Genomic DNA, 16828 nt, shown 5'->3' on the forward strand with positions numbered 1-16828 from the left:
AATGCTGGTAATACAGCTTACTCTCTTCCTCCTCCTCTTTCTCCCTTTCTCCCTCATTTGCCTTTTCTGCAAACATTTTATATTTGGTTCCAGACATATACCTCACCTTTTAAAATAGTTGCGATATTTTTATACGTAGAAAACAAAATATCTACTTCAAAGAGCCTATCTGTTAGCAATGAGGTAATAAAACCCCCTGAACTTAGAATTCAAATCAAATTAACTCATGAATCTATAGGCTATGCTTAAGTGTGGTGTACTGGTTCCTTACTGCTGCTGTAACAGATTACCACACATTTAGTGGCTTGAAACAACACAGATTTGTTATTTTACAGTTTTGGTGGTCAGAAGTCTGAAATGAGTCTAACAGGGCTAAAATGAAGCTGTCTTCCTCCTGGAAGCTCTGTGGGGAGCATCTGTTTCCTTCCTTCTCCAGTTTCTAGATGCCCTCTGCATTCTTGGGTCTATGGTCTCTTCTTATACCTTCAGAGCAGCAGTGTAGTATCATCAATCTCTCTTTCTCTCTGATCTCCTTCGCTGGCCTTCCTGCCTATTTCCTCTAAGAACCCTTGAGATTACATTAGACCTACCCAGATAATCCAGTATAATCTCCTCATGTTAAGATTCTTTTTTTTTTTTTTTTTTTTCTTTTTGCGGTATGTGGGCCTCTCACTGTTGTGGCCTCTCCCATTGCGGAGCACAGGCTCCGGACGCGCAGGCCCAGCGGCCATGGCTCACGGGCCCAGCCGCTCCGCGGCATGTGGGATCCTCCCAGACCGGGGCACGAACCTGTATCCCCTGCATCGGCAGGCGGACTCTTAACCACTGCGCCACCAGGGAGGCCCTAAGATTCTTAATCTAATCACATTTGAGACGTCTTTTGTGTCATTTAGGTATCACTTATATATTTGCAGGTGCTAGGAATTACAACACGGATATCCTTGGGGGATCATTATTCTGCCTACCAGGTGGGCACAGCTAATCCCCCTTAGGGTTCCACATTGGATTGAGGGACAGACAGCTCTGCTTTGGGGGCTTGTTGTTGGCTTTCTTCCAAGTGTCTCATCCTATGAGTCTACCACAAACCTGCATTCACAAAGGCCAGTCTTGTCATGTTCACACTGCTTTAGCACAGTCAAATTGCCAGTGACACGGATTCAGGGAAGCCATTAACTGGCACCATCAATGCAATTAGTCTACCACACACTAAAGCTTAGTTAAAGGAAAATATAATTATTTACACAAAATAAATTGACAATCTTGAATTGGTATCTATTTAATTTACCTAGCTCATGTAGCATAATTCCATTTAAAAATTAAAAGGTGCTTAGCTTTAGGTAGCCATATCTACATCTCTCAAGTTACAAGGGAATTATAAATTCAAATTGTACCTTGATTATAGCTGGGCCACTCCTTAGTCTGAGGTCATCCCTCTTCAGACTACAGTCTAGTGATTCAAATACCTTGCATTTCTTTGTTAGTAGTTACTTGGACCTTGGACATTTATATGAAAAAAATAAGTCTTTTTTGAAAGATGGCAGGTATCAGGAGTAGGTATCCAAGATCAACCAGTCACAAACTGTGTGCCTTTGAGCACGTTATGTATTTTAAAATGTTAAGTGCTCAATAACTGTTCCCAATTATCAAATATATTATATCCAATGTGAACGTCCAGGGATCCGTTTCTCCTGAGCGGCAGAGCACACCAAATAAACTGAGAAGGAACTGGAGGATATATGTTAATATAGGTTGGCATATACACATACCTGTGCAAAGATTATTTGGACTGTCAATTCTCACTATAAGATTTTCATAGTGAAATAGGAATGTCATGCCATATATAACACACACATTTTATGATGTGACCTGTGAAAGAATGATCATTTTCAAAGGTTTCTGTTGACCGAGGAACTCTGTATCATGTACAGAGATTTTGACTTACAGCCAGCTGCTAAAATTTCAGGCTGAATTCCTTTTGCCCTATCCAGGTGATAGGACCAAGGCAGCACAAATATTAATTCAATCACTAATTTATTTGTGAACTAACCATTAAAAATATTTAGTTGGTATTGAACATACTTTTATGAAGATGTAGAATCTCATATGATTCATCTAACACATTCTAAAAAAACTGTCATGTCAAAAATTTTTAACATGACTGCACTTGAGTAGCTAAATTAAGGACTATTTGTAAAACATGATTTTAGCTTAATTTACCTCCCAGAGGAAAATAAGTTAGTTACACTGTGGCAGATTTCTACTCTTAAAACAGTAATTTTAAAACATTTTAAATGTGTACGAATACAATGGATGCAAAAATGAATGTTTCATTACAATGTAAAGCCTGCCCTCTAGTGGTACCAGGCTGGTTATAAATTCAGGGAAAACAGTTTAATGGAAGATTATAATTCTCAATAGTGGTTTATCATTTATTTTCTTTCAGAAGTAGCACGCTAAAAATATAACTATTACAAGCAAATGCATCAGCTCCACTGAAATGTTTATAATAGCAAAGTATCTCTACTGCAGATGCTACTTAACAAATTTTTAAAAACAAATGTATATTAAATGACATGGAATATTTATTAAAAGTTAAATTAAAACACAACTTTAGGTTTCACTTCTGGTTTTCCTTGTAACATTTCCCGTATTACTTGTCCCAGTTTATTTGTTATTGTGATGATTGACATTGAATAGGAAGTCATTCTTAGTGGCACATGTGACCTGTTGTTGGGTCAAGTGGATAAGAAACCTGTATTAATAAGCTTGAGTCTATTTCACTGCCTTATCTGGTGACTTTGGCTTAAGACACCAGATTATTTTTCTAAGCTGCCTTTATAATAGTAATTAGAAATCTAATGGATAGACAAAAATCTGGCTGAAAGATATTTGTTTATAAAAATAAAAGAACACAGGAAAATGCTTACTTTAACATAGTAGGCCCTTGACACCTTGTTAACTATAGAGGAGAGTCTAATTAAACTGGATAATTCCTGAACAAATTCAGAGGGCACATGGGGAAAAGAGGTTCCATTTCCTTGTTAATTCCACTGTGGAGATTTTAAAAATAAAGTGGTAGTTTGAGGATCCAAGATACATTAAACTTATTGATCTATTACCCAAATTTGTTTCTGTTTTACTTTATGGGCTTAGCTTATTTGAAAGATTGTTTTTCTAGGCATTTAGCAAAATTTTTATGTCCCTTTCCCTTGTTGAAATATTTATATGTATATAAAATGAGTTTTTAGGAAGGAGCAATCATTTTTCTGACGCTGTGCTTAGAAAAATGATCTGTTAATATACCTCTAGTCTCCGCAGAGTCACATGACCAACCTAACAAAAAATAAATAAAGCCTCGGCCCATAAAGGGGTTTCTAAAAGATTCTTAGAATGAAGGCTAAATATTTTAACTGTGTTTAGTGTTCAAGAAATACTATATGTAATTTTTGTCTCTGTTATGTTTTCTTCTTATCAAATTTAGAGACACATACTGCATCCATTTAAAGAGAAAAATTAGATACAATTTTTATGGATGCATATACTGTGAAACCACCACCACGATTGATGTACAGGATATTTCCATCACTTCCCCCAAACTTCATTGTGCTGCTTTGCACTCTATCCTTCCCTCTGCCCCTGTCAGGCAACTGCTGATGTGCTATTTATCATCATAGGTTAGTTTCCATTTTCAGTAATTGTGTGATTTCATTTCTCTTGGTTAAAGATCTAGGAGTGAAATGAGTAAGTAATATGTTAAGTGTTGGTACAATGTTTAGGAAACCTCCAAACACCCCATCAGCAGAGATTTTCAATGGGTTCACATTTTTGCCAACCCATTGTATTATCAGTCTTTGAGACATGCTAATATATGCGCAATAGTGTTTTGTTTTTTCATTTGCATTTCCTGATGACTAATATCATTTACATGTTCTTATTTGTCGTGTGTTTATTGTCTTTCAAGGATTTTTTCTATTTCAGCTAAAGTGTTGAATAATTTGGCCTACAATTGTTCATAAGTTATTTTTTATTCTTTTAAAGTTTGTAGAATTTGTAGTGTTAGTCTTTCATTTACAATACTGACAAATTGTGTTCTCTCTCTTTTTTTCTTCATCAGTCTAGCTCCGTGTTTATCCATTTTGTTGATCATCTCAGAGAATGAACTTTTGGCTTTGTTGAATTTAACAGTTTGTTAGTTTTCAGTTTCTTTGATGTCTTCTCTTGTGCTTATTATCCTCTTTCTTTCACTTACTTTGACTGTATTTGTGGATTTGTGACTTTCTCCTTGCAGTTCTATTTGCAAGTTTTTGCTTCTGTATTTTGAAACTCTTTTATTAGAAGAAAAAAGAAGCAACTCTCAGTTTCATTGACTTTCCTATTGTTTTTCTAGTCTCAATTTCAGAAAATCTGGTTTTTATTATTTTTTTTTCTTCTGCTTTCTTTAAGATTTCTTTGCTCTTCTTTTTCTTGTTTCTTAAGGTGCTTAAGGTATTGATTTTTTTATCTTCCTTCTTTTTGATTATAGACTTTTATAGCTATAAGTTTCCCTCTAAGCACTGAGTTTGCTGCATCCCATAACTTTGGTATGCTGTAGTTTCATTTTCATTTATTGCAAAGTACTTTCTATTTTTCATTGCATGTTTTTGAACAGAATTGTTATTTAGGAGTGTGTTGTTCAATCTCCACATATTTGTATATTTCCCAAATTTACTTCTGTTAGTGATTTTTTATTTAATTCCATTGTGGTTGCAAAATATATCTTGTATAATTTCAATCTTTAAATTAATTGAAGCTTGCCTTTAAAGACTAAGATATAGTCTATCCTACAGAATGTTTCATGTTCACTTGAGAAGAATGTGTATTATGCTGTGGTGGGATGGAGTCTTCTATAGATGTATATTAGAGCTAATCAGTTTGTAGGTTTGTCCAAGTCTTCTACTTCCTTGCTGATCTTCTCCCTAATTGTTCTATCCATTATTGAAAGTGGTACACTGAGTTCTCTAACTCTTACTGTAAAATTGTCTACTTGTCTATTCGATTCTGCCAATATTTCTTTGTGCATTTTTGGACTATTTTTAGGTGTACACATGCTTATGTGTTATGTCATCCTGACTGATTGGTCCTTTCATCATTTTAAAATGTACTTTGTCCCTACTAACAATTTTTACCTTAACATCTATATTAGTATAACTATTCTGGTTCTCTTTTCCTTATTTTTAGCACAATATCTTTTTACTTTTAACTTATTTGTGTCTTTGTATCTAGGATATGTCTCTTGTAGACAGTATATAGTTGGATCATGATCTTTTATCCATTCGATCCATTGCTACTATTGGATTGAAGTGTTTAGTTCATTTTTATTTTTATTTAATGCAATTACTGATAGGTTGATGTCTGTGATTTTTTCCCCTGTTTTCTGTAAATCTTGTCTCTTCTGTTCTTCTATCCCTCCTTTATTTATTGTGTATTAACTAGATATTTTGTAGCATGTCATTTTTATTCCCTTGGTGTTTCTGTTACTATATTTTGTGAGTTATTTTCTTAGTGGTTTTCTTGCAGATTAAAATCAACATCTTTACTTATAATAATATATTTCAGACTAATATCAGCTAAATTTCAATAGTATTCAAAAACTTTCTCCAATATATCCCTGTTGTTCTCCCTTCTTTGTACTAACATTACCACAAAAACTACATCCTTTTATACTATAATCCCATCAACATAGTTTTATAATTATTGTTATATGCAGTTATCTTAAATCATGTAGGAAAAAAAGAATTACCAACAAAAATATACTTATATACCTTCTATATTTACCTGTGTAGACTGGTACTCTTTATTTCTTCACAAATGATATTGTCTAGTGTCCTTTTATTTCAGCCAGAAGGATTCTCTCAAGTATTTCTTATAAGGCAGGCCTGCTAACAATGAATTTTCTGTTTTTGTTTATCTTGGTGTAATCTTAATTTCTCCTTCATTTTTGAAGGGTAGTTTTGCTGGATATAGATTTCTTGGTTGACAATCTTTTTCTTTTAGCACTTTGAATATGTCGTCCCATTGCCTGATGGACTCCATGGTTTCTAATGGGAAGTAAGCTTTTAACCTCTTTGAGGATTCCTTGTACTTGATCAGTAACTTTCTTCTTGCTGCTTCTGAGATTCTCTTTTTAGTTTGGCTTTCAACAGTTGTCCTGTGATGTGTCTAGATATTTGTGCTAAGTTTATACTAGTTGGAAGTCATTGAGCTTCTTGGATATGAAAATGTTTTCCATTAAATTTGGAAAGTTATTGGCCATTATTTCTTCAGAAAGTCTTTCTGTCCCTTTCTCTCTCTCTTTTCCCTAACAGACTCCCACTAGATCTTGTACATTTGATAGTGTCCCACAAGTCTTTAAGGCTCTGATAACTTTCCTTTATTATGTTTTCTTTATGTTACTAAGACTGGGAAAACTTATTTGACCTATGTCCCAGTTTGAGTATGGTCCCTCCAAAATTTTTGTCCATCTAGAACATCAGAATATGAGCTGATTTGGAAAAATAGTTTTTGTATATGTAATTAGTTAAGATGAGGTTATACTAAGTTAGGGTTGGCCCTAAATTCAATGATTGACATCATTATACATTTCTTTCCCTTCTGCATATATGAGTTTCTTTAGCTCTTTGAATGTATTTGTGATAGTTGATTAAAGTCTCTGTCTAGCAATTTCAACATGTGGGCTGCCTCAGGGACTTTTTTATTGACTTCTTTTTCTGTCTATGCTTCATACTTTCCTATTTATTTGAGTATCTCATAGTTTTTTTGTAAACTAGATACTTTAAATAATATAGTATTATTCACAGTAGCCAAGCTATGGAAAAAAACTCTAAATGTTCATCTATGGATGAATGGATAAAGAAAATGTAGTATATACACACAATAAAATCTTATTAAAAAAGAAGGAAATCCTGCCCTGTGTGAAAACTGAAACTAGAGGACATTATGCTGAGAGAAATAAGCCAGTCACAGAAGGACAAATGCTGCATAATTCCACTTACATGAGGTATCTAAAATTGTCAAACTCAGAGAAGCAGAGAGTAGAATGGTGGTTTCCAGGGGTTGGAGGGAGGGAGAAATTGGGAGTTGTTCAATGAGTATAAAGTTTCATTTAGGCAGGATGAATAAGTTTTAGAGATCTGCTGTACAATATAGTGCTTATAATTAACAATACTGTACTGTTCACTTAAAATTTTTGTTAAGAGAGTCAGTCTCTTAAGTGTTCTTACCACAAAACAAAACAAAAACAAAGGTTTATGAGAAGATTTTTGAAGGAAATTTTTGGAGTTGATGGATATATTTATTATCTTGATTTTGGTAATGGTTTCGTGGGGGCATGCCCATACCCAAACTCATAAAATCATATACAATAAATATGTTCAGTGTCTTGTATATCAATTATACCTCAATAAGGCTATAAGAAAGAAAGAATGAAAGAAAGAAGGAAAAAAGAAAGAAAGCAAGAAAGAAGAGAGGCAATTCTAGAAATCAGATCCCCTCCCCAGCGTTTTCTGTTGTTGCCTTTGTTGTTGGTGTTAGTTTACTGATTTTCCTGGATTAATTATATACAGTCTGTATTCTTTGTCATATGTGACCACTGAAATTTATGATTGAATTGTTTAGTGTTCAGCTAAATATTGGACAGAAATTTCTTTAAATGCCTAGATCAAATAATTCCCACATTCTTTGCTGAGGAGCTGTGTGTATCTGTGCATTTGTGTTGTGGCTTAATATCAATGCTATGACAGACAGTTTACCACTCTGAATTAGCCTTCACTTCCTGCTTGCACACAGTCTCAAGGTCAGGCAGAAGTGAGAGACTAGGACCCCCTCAGTCCTTTCCAGAGAATCTGCATAGCCCTGATCATGAGTTTTTAGATTTCCTTTTAGATTTCTGGAATATGTCTTCTCTTTTTTTTTAAAAAAAGAGTATATTGAAATAGAGCTGATTTACAATGTTGTGCTAGTTTCAGGTGTATGTCTTAGCATTTTAAAGCTCCTAATGAACATCTCAGTCCCTAGCTTTTTAAGTTCTTTTGGTCAGCCTCTTGTTAACTCCAATAAGTTATGCAACTTGAGGCAGATGTGAAGTTAAACAATTGCTTTTGATTGTTTTTGACAATTGCCCAGAGGATAGGAGCTCCTCACTCAAATTAAGACATTTGACTAAGGCCAAATAAAGACAAACCCTGAGAATAGTGCTTTTTAGCAAGCTGCTGGATAGGTAAGATAGTGACAGATCTCTGGGGATGGGACTTTTGGTGAGCTGCTGTCATTCTGCTCCAAACTGCTGATTTTAATAGCTATTGTATTTGTAAGACATACTTTTTAAGGTCATAACAGAGCTGAGAATCAGATAAAGGCAAGTTAAAATTCCAGAAATCACACTCTTCTTCCAGAGATTCAACTGTTTTTCTTGTATAAACATGACACACCTTGTTTAATCTTTTAGTTAATGTCCTGAGTTCAGAAAAAGTTGATTTCAACATTTTTGTCAGAGTACTGGTTGCTTTAATGGAGAAGTGGATTTTCAGAGGTCCTTACTCTGTCATTCTGGAAGTCAAATTCCTTCAAGTTTTAAAAGCACCATTGGTCCTTAATTGTCATTAGCCTAAAACTGTGAATTAATGTAAGAATTTACATTTGTAAAATTCTCTTTTCCAGTTCAAGTATGTAATTATGCTTCATTTTTTTCAGTTCATATATGAAATATCTCAGTTTTGTTGTATTCAATTTTCCTGTTATATTACCCAATTGCTTTGTACTAGTCTGAAGAAAAGCTTTCTGTATTTTTTCACATGGCCACTATACTGAACCCTCTTAATAATTCTAATAGCTTTCAGTTTACTCTCTTGGGTATCTAGTGGTATTCTTAATTTCCATATGCAATCTTAAGGGTTGTTCTGTATACATATTTTTTCATTAATTAAAGCCAGGCTTGAAATAGATTTCTTTAAGGATTATTATGATTTTTAATTCTGAAACACTAGCCAATGGTCTCAAGTGTCTACCCTCCAATGTCTGTGATAAGTATGTGTCCAAATTTTGTGGTGAAGGCAAAAAACATCTTGGTCAGTAAGATAGATAGTTCTAGTTTTGCTGGGTGGAATATGCCAAGTAAGCAAGGGCATGTGGGAATTATTTTTTAATATTTATCTATTCTCTTGCAGTAGAACTTGTATGATACAGGGCTGAGTTGACAGTGAGGGAAGTGAGGTACCTGTCTCAGGAACACAATTTAAGGGATTACCAAAAAAGCTCAGTAACCAAGATAAATAATATTTAATAAAATATTTAATAAATAAAACGTAATACAAAATTGCATGATAAAAAAATCTAAATTTTAAATAAAGACAGACTTAGCACCAAGCCATGTTAGAGATTTAGGTGAAAGGAAAAGCCAATAACTGTTCTAATCACTTCATCCTAGTCCAACCCCTGAAATAATAGTTATACCAGTAATTCTAGTGTTTTATTTTATGTTATTTGGTTTTATTTTTGAATTAGAATAAATTTAGTATCATGAAAAAAGTAGACCTTTATATCAAAAAACAATCTTATATATAGTATTTTCACAGGCTATAATTTCACTGTTGGAGAAATATCCATATATGGCATCCAATGGCATTTGGTATAGGATAGAAATTCTTCAAGACTTTTAGAAACACAAGCATGAAAGGGATTACCAGGTGCTGCTGGTCCAAACAAGGAATATTGTGTCACGCCTCTATATGTAGTCTTTCTAAAAGATTCAACAGATTACAAGGAATAGGTATCTAAACCCAGTGATTAAAGATAACACATAGAAAAAGTTTTGAATAACAACTCTACACTTTTTGTTAATTCAAAAAATATTGACACAGCACTTATGATTCAAGCATGTGTCAGCAGTGAGCATAGAGTATTGGGGCATATATGCAAAAATTTCTGCTCTCATGGATCTTATATTCCTGTGGAGAAGCAGGGCATAAATAACATAAGTGAAATATCTAGTAAATGGATGGTAATAACAGAGAAAAATTAAAGTGAGAGTGTTGCATGTAGACAGGTTCACATTTCAAATAAGAAGACAGGGAAGGTCTTACTGAGAAATGACATTTGTGCCAAACCCTGAAGGAAGTAAGGGAGAAGGTCATGTAGATTAGCAAGGAGAACATTCCCCCAGGGAGAAGACCTAGTGCAGAGATGCAAGGAAGAATCATGCTTGGCAAGTTCAAGAAGAAGTGTAAAAGCAGTGTGATTAGATCAGAGTGAGCCAGGTGGAAAGAAGCTGGACATGAGGTTAGAGAGGGACCAGGGGTGTAGGTGGGGGACCAGGGCATATGGATAGAAAGAACTTTGCCTTTTATTAAAAATGAGGGGGGAACACATTCCGGAGTTTTGAGTGGAAAAGCAACATGATTTACATGAACAGTTTTAATATGTTCATTCTGCCTCTTGTGCTGAGAATAGGTTTCAAGGTACCAGAAGTGTAACTACTGCTATAATATAGATAGGAGAGAAGGGTGGAGCAGTCGCGGTTAGTAACATTGGAGGTGGTGAAAAGTGACAGAATTCTGAATTTTGAACACAGAATCAGCAGGATTTGGTTACTGAATGATTGGATTTGTAATCTTTAGAGAAACAGATGAATCAAAAATGATACCAAACATTTTGACTAAAGCAATTTTAAGAATGGAATTGCCATTAACAGAGGAGTTGGTTTGTGGGGGAATCTCAGATGCTCAATTATAGCCATTTTATGTTTGACATGACATTCAAATAGAGGCTTTACTAAGCAGCTAGATATTATGGTGGCTGAATAATAGCTCTCCAATGATGTTCATGTCCCAATCCTTAGAAACTGTGAATGTTATCTTATGCAGAAAAAAAAGGACTTCACAGATATGATTAAGAATCTTAAAATGGAGGGATTATGCTGGATTATCCATGTGAGCCCAGTATAAGCACAAGGGTTCTTATAGGAGGGAGACAGGAGATTGGAATCAGTAGTAGGAGATGTGACGATGGAAACAAAACGTTGGAGTAATACAAACAAGTGGCCCTGAGCTAAGGAATGCAGACAACCTCTGTGTTGAGAGTTTTCCACTGCTGTCTAAAGTGCATTTAAACGAAATTTGTTTTATCACTAATTATTAAAGGAGAAATGTAATATGCATTAATTAAAAATAACTCAAGCCAGAGAGCTGAGATTCTCCTGATTCCATTTTCAGAGATTTTTGTCAAAGGAATACTAAGACAGATTTTACATAATGGAATTATAAGAAAAGAAAATAATGTAATTATAATTTTTAAAAAATTATGTACTTGGTGTAAACTGTGCCCCACTAGGATACCAAAGAGATAAATTTTCTTTGGCTCATCTAGTGCTGTTTTAATCTATATTAACACTAATACTACAGAGGTTATAGATCTCACTTTTATGCTATTCTAAAAAACTTAATAATTTTCATACTGAAGACTGTATTCACCTTGGTGAATACTAAATAAAAAGGTATTCAATTTTCAAAGTACATTTAGATTGTCTACAGAAAAGAGCCATGAATTTATTAAAAGTGCATTATTAGAATCAAATGTAACTAGTCCTCAAATTTATGATTTCACTTACATATTGACCAGGAAAAAATTGACAGATTATATACATATATGCAAATGGCATGGATTAAGGGTACTGGTTCAAGTGTGATGCAATGTTATCTGGCCCTGATTTAGCAAAGTGAGGAGCATTTGCTCCACATAAACTGAATGTTATATCAATGTGAGTTTCTGTATCTTAGCTAACCTTAACTATAACCAAGGGGTGCTTGGTTAGCATTTGCATTATCTGAATCAGGAATCTATACTTCAGGGTGCTTAAGTACTTCAATATCATTCTTGAAATGTATATGTGCAGGTGTTATTAATTGTCATTAGTGATGTTTAAAATCTTTTTTTCATTGATGAGTGGTGTGAAAAGACACAGTATGGCTAGAAAGGTTTTACAAGTTCCCCACTAGCAAGTCTAACATTCTTACAGTAAGGATCCCCCACTAAATGGAGACTTTTTCTAACCAATCTGATTAGAGGTTTTTGGCTGATCCTGCCATCAGAATTTGGCTTCCTACAAGCCAGGTGAAAGATTTACTCCAAGAAAGAGAAAGCAAACAATTGTATTTAACATAGCTAAAGGGTCAAATAAACGAAGACTGGGGTTTGACTGTTGAGTTAAATACCAGAATCAAGAGAAGCTTGCTTTTCAAATTAGAGAGATAAGAGTGGATGTAAAGAATCCAATAGAATGGAAAAAAAATATGATTTTGAACAAAGAGGAGTGAATTGCTAGAATGATAGGATTAAGTTGTAAAATGGGATGAATTCTTGTGCACAAGTAGGGGACATAACTTTGACTAAGATCACTGAGAGTTCAACCAGAGGAACAGGAAGAAAGACAGGGAATATTTTCACAGAGGCAGGTAGATTTTATATGTAATGTGGATCATGGGAAGTTCTCTTCCAATTGCATCCATTTTGTCAGTGAGTAGGGTAGGAGCAAGTGTTGATGGTTGAAGAGAGGAGATAGCATGAACTGGTCACATGGAAGAGAGGATTGTGAACTGAAACATGGTTGCTGGCTTGCACATAGGACCTATTTGAGATGAGGAATAGAAGAATAGACTGGAATCAGTGTGCCCTTTGACACATCTCTTTCTAGGATCATGGCCTTTCCACATGTGTGTTCTTAAAGAGTTTACATCAAACACTCTGTCTCTCTAGGTGGAAAATCTTGGAGACTGTGGTAAAATTTTTGGCTCTATCTAACCTCAATTGGGCTCTAGCCCAGAGAAAACATGTGATTGGGAATTATTCAGTGATTTTTTAAATATATTCCATTCTAGGTATCAGTTGATCTTTTCTCTCATCTAAGCACAATTAGGCTTCATGCTCATGAGATTATCGCCAAAGGAAGTTGTTACAAAAGATTTTCTTGAAATGTTGTTTGTGCTTCTAAAATGTTAGTGATTTGCCTAGCACCTTCAAGATTTCCTTCTCATCTGATTGTGTTGAATGGACCCAAGCCAATTTGGCTGTTGAGCAATTGTTGGGTACTTTGGGTAAATATTGGTAGCCTCTGGCAGTTAGAGGTAGGTAGGAGCTATGCATCTTCTCTTCCACGATCTCAATACCAGCTGGCATGTTACAATAACTGCAAGTCTTATTCCAAATTCTGGTAAAGATACAAACATTGACTAGAATGCCAACATGAAACAGCCTAGCAATCTGTTCCTATAGGCTTACTGAAGATCTCACTCTGCCCTGACCTGACACATTTTAGGGAGCACCTTAATAGGAAGTTTCACTCTGGCTTGTTGGCTTGCACATAGGACCTATTTGAGATGAGGAATAGAAGAATAGACTGGAATCAGTGCATCCTTTGACGCATCTCTTTCTAGGATTATGGCCTAGGATTTTGGCCTGTAGGAAGCCAAATGCTTTTTTCCCCTTTTTCCTTACCTTACAGGCCTCTAGTTCTCAATACATTTAAACAGATATCTTCAAATTAACAAGTCCAGAACAGAACTCCTTCTTTTCACTTCTAAACCTGCTCTTCCCTCAATCTTTTCCACCTAAACTGTGGCAACTTCATTTTTCCAATTACTTAAGCAAATCTTAATGTTATCCTTGATTCTTCTCTTTCTCTCAAACCCTATATTTTATCTCTCAACAAGTTCTGTTGGCTCCACTTTCAAACTACACCTGGAATGCGACTATAGTATCAATACCACCTCCCCGGAAAAAGACACCATGATGTCTTACCTAGTTACTGAACACATTTCTAATTTTCACACTTCTTCACGTGTTTTGTATATTCTATTCAGAGTATAGCAGTCAGCTACAATCCACCATGGTATTGTAAGGACTGTATTTCATTGACTTTCTACTTCGTGTATTAACAGTTAAAGGCTTACTAGTTGTATACATGACCCTCCATGTTCTGGTCACCCAAGTCCTCTCTGCCCACATCTTCTATTGCTCTTCTAGAGACACAGACACACATTCTGTCTGTGTCTCATAGGTCTCTTGACTGTTTCTTGATAACACTAGGCAGGAACCTGACATAGGAATTGCTTAGTTGCTGTTCCATTCACGTGGAAACCTCTTACCCCGTATTTAAACATGTGGCTCACTTTCAAGTGTCACGATCTCTCTAAGACCTTTCAAGTGTCAAGATCTCTCTCTCTGGCCAATCTTTTAAAATTTACAAACATGCCCTAGGCCTCTAAAACTATCTATCCCTGTTCCTTTTAAAATTTTTATCCCTAGAATTTAACACCATCTCACATACTGAGTATTTTGCTTATTTATTTTATCATCTTCACCAAACTCAGGAATTTGAGATCCAGGAAGAGAGGTTTTCTTTTCCCTTCTCTCTCTCTCCGCCTTGCTCCCTCCTTTCCTTCCTTCCTTTCATTTTCTTCTTCAAGTTCACTCTTAGTCTGCTTTCTGGTATAGATACTTATCCTCTCCATTTTCTAGAAAAGAAACTGAAATACAGTGAGGTTAATTCCATTACTCCAGATCCTAGAGCTTATAAGGTGTGGAGCTGAGATTCAAGTCTAGGTAGACTGCAACCACAGTCCATGCTTATAATTTCTACTTAATTTTGTTAACTGATGCACAGTGACATGACAGGTGTTCAAATATTTGTTGAGTAGATTATCCTGCATCATCTGGGTGGCATGTCCTGCACTGTCTGGAGGCATAAGCTGTTCTTATGTTGTCTTCCTCTATGTACAAGGTGTGATTCCCTACTTGGACTCTACAAGGTAAGGGTCATTGGAAGGAGAAAACCACTGCACTCTAGGCATTTCAGAAATCTTTCACTGAATTCAGAAGTTCTAGATCTATATGTCAATACAGAAGCTACTGACACCATGCGGCTACTGAGGACTTTGAAATGTGGCTGATTTGACTTGAGACGTGGATAAATGTAAACTACACATTGGATTTCAAAACAGAATTTTAAAAATGTAAATTACCTCCTTAATGCTTTTCATATTGATTATGTGTTCAAATGATAATATTTGGGGTTCACAGGGTCAAATAAATATATATGATTAAAATTGTTGACTTATTTTGTTTTTGATTAAAAAATGATTTATATTGCTCACATTATATTTCGCTTGAACAGCGCCAATGTAGACAATAGCTGGGAGGCAAAGGCTGCCTGTAAAGTCCGTGGTGCGATCTGTCAAGGCTTAGTTTGTCAGCAAAGATGATGACTGAGCTTTTACAGCAAGATGAAGATGATTAGCTTATCCTTAATGACATTTTTAAGACAACAATTCCTCCCTTTCACTTCCATCCTTTACTTGGATGTCCTAGAAACCACCTCTTTGCCATTTATATTCTCACTATCTATGCAAATGAAGTTTAAGGAAACTGTTAGTGTATCATTGAAACAGATTGCTAGTAATATAGTACACTTTGGTATTTCATCAAGCATAAAACTGAATTGTGTTATCTGAATAAATTTTAGTAAAGTTGATATTTAAATTGTTAATGTCTCTATAGAGAGGAGATAGGAACTTGATCTCTGGACTGTAAATAAATTAACTCTGGCCTATATGTATTTTCAGTGAGGTATATAGTGATTACTTCACATAATCTCTCTTCACCATCACAGACTGAGTATTAACATCACATTTGGCGAACTACAACAGATTGAGAATTTCTGCCAGGCCATGTTTAGTTTGTTTTCTAGAAACATATATGATCTGGGACAAGAGGCAATATCTAATTGATTCACGAAAACTAAGGAAGTTTTTAGAAGGTGAGATTCTTTTTTTTCTGACATAAATATATGTCTGTTGTCTGGTAATCATCTATGTCATATTATTTCAAATGAATTGCTTAGTTTTCTTTGTATAATGTGAAAGACATCAGATTCCTCTTCTGTGGCATCTTTAAAACTTTAGACTATATATTATTTCCTCATTGAAAAATCTCAAATGATGTTAGACTCTTCTCATGTGCAGAAGTGTTATACTGAGATCATGACAACAGAGGACAGTAAAGCACTAGGCTTTGTAATTTCACAAGAAAAAATCATCTCGATAGTGGGAAGAAAAAACCCAGCATTGCAAATGTGTATACTTTATTCCACTCTAGTTATATATCAAAACACTTTATTTTCATATAGAAGAGAAAATTAAAGAGCTTTTTTAGAAATGGAAGAGTTGGCACAAAAACTGAAGATCACATGTGAGCTTTAAACGTGGTTAAAATTTAAACTTTCTGTTGTTAGTGAAAGTTTTTACTGTTTTATAATAGACTTCGGGGATATATGTACTTTTAAATTTATCTCCAATTTTTTTTTTTGCTACGACATTATTTGGACACTAATAATAATCTAGTACCTCCCATGAATCCCTTTTATAGCAATACAATGAAATATGCGCAGTTCATCTGCTGTACGTATTTTATGAGCCTGAGTGTAATCAATTAAAAGGAGGAGCGTATTCTGAGTTCACGAACACTCTTTATTCTAGTTCACAGATCTGCCTCTCAAAGTAAAATTTTAATTGAATTTCGTTCATGTTTTAGAAGCATAAAGAGCGGATTTTAAAAAGAACTATTAGCTTGTTATAGACTTTTTTCAATATAATTCATAATAGTAATATATAGGCTTATTTACTTTTGCCAAGGTAAATGTTGGCAAAAAAAAATATTGAATCCTGGTTAAGTACATTAGCTTTAAAAACTATGAGTCTATTTTCATCTCAAAAGTTTTAGACAGGGCTTCCCTGGTGGCGCAGGG

The sequence above is a fragment of the Mesoplodon densirostris genome, chromosome 12 (genome assembly GCF_025265405.1).
Source record: "Mesoplodon densirostris isolate mMesDen1 chromosome 12, mMesDen1 primary haplotype, whole genome shotgun sequence".
Lineage (NCBI taxonomy): Eukaryota > Metazoa > Chordata > Mammalia > Artiodactyla > Ziphiidae > Mesoplodon > Mesoplodon densirostris.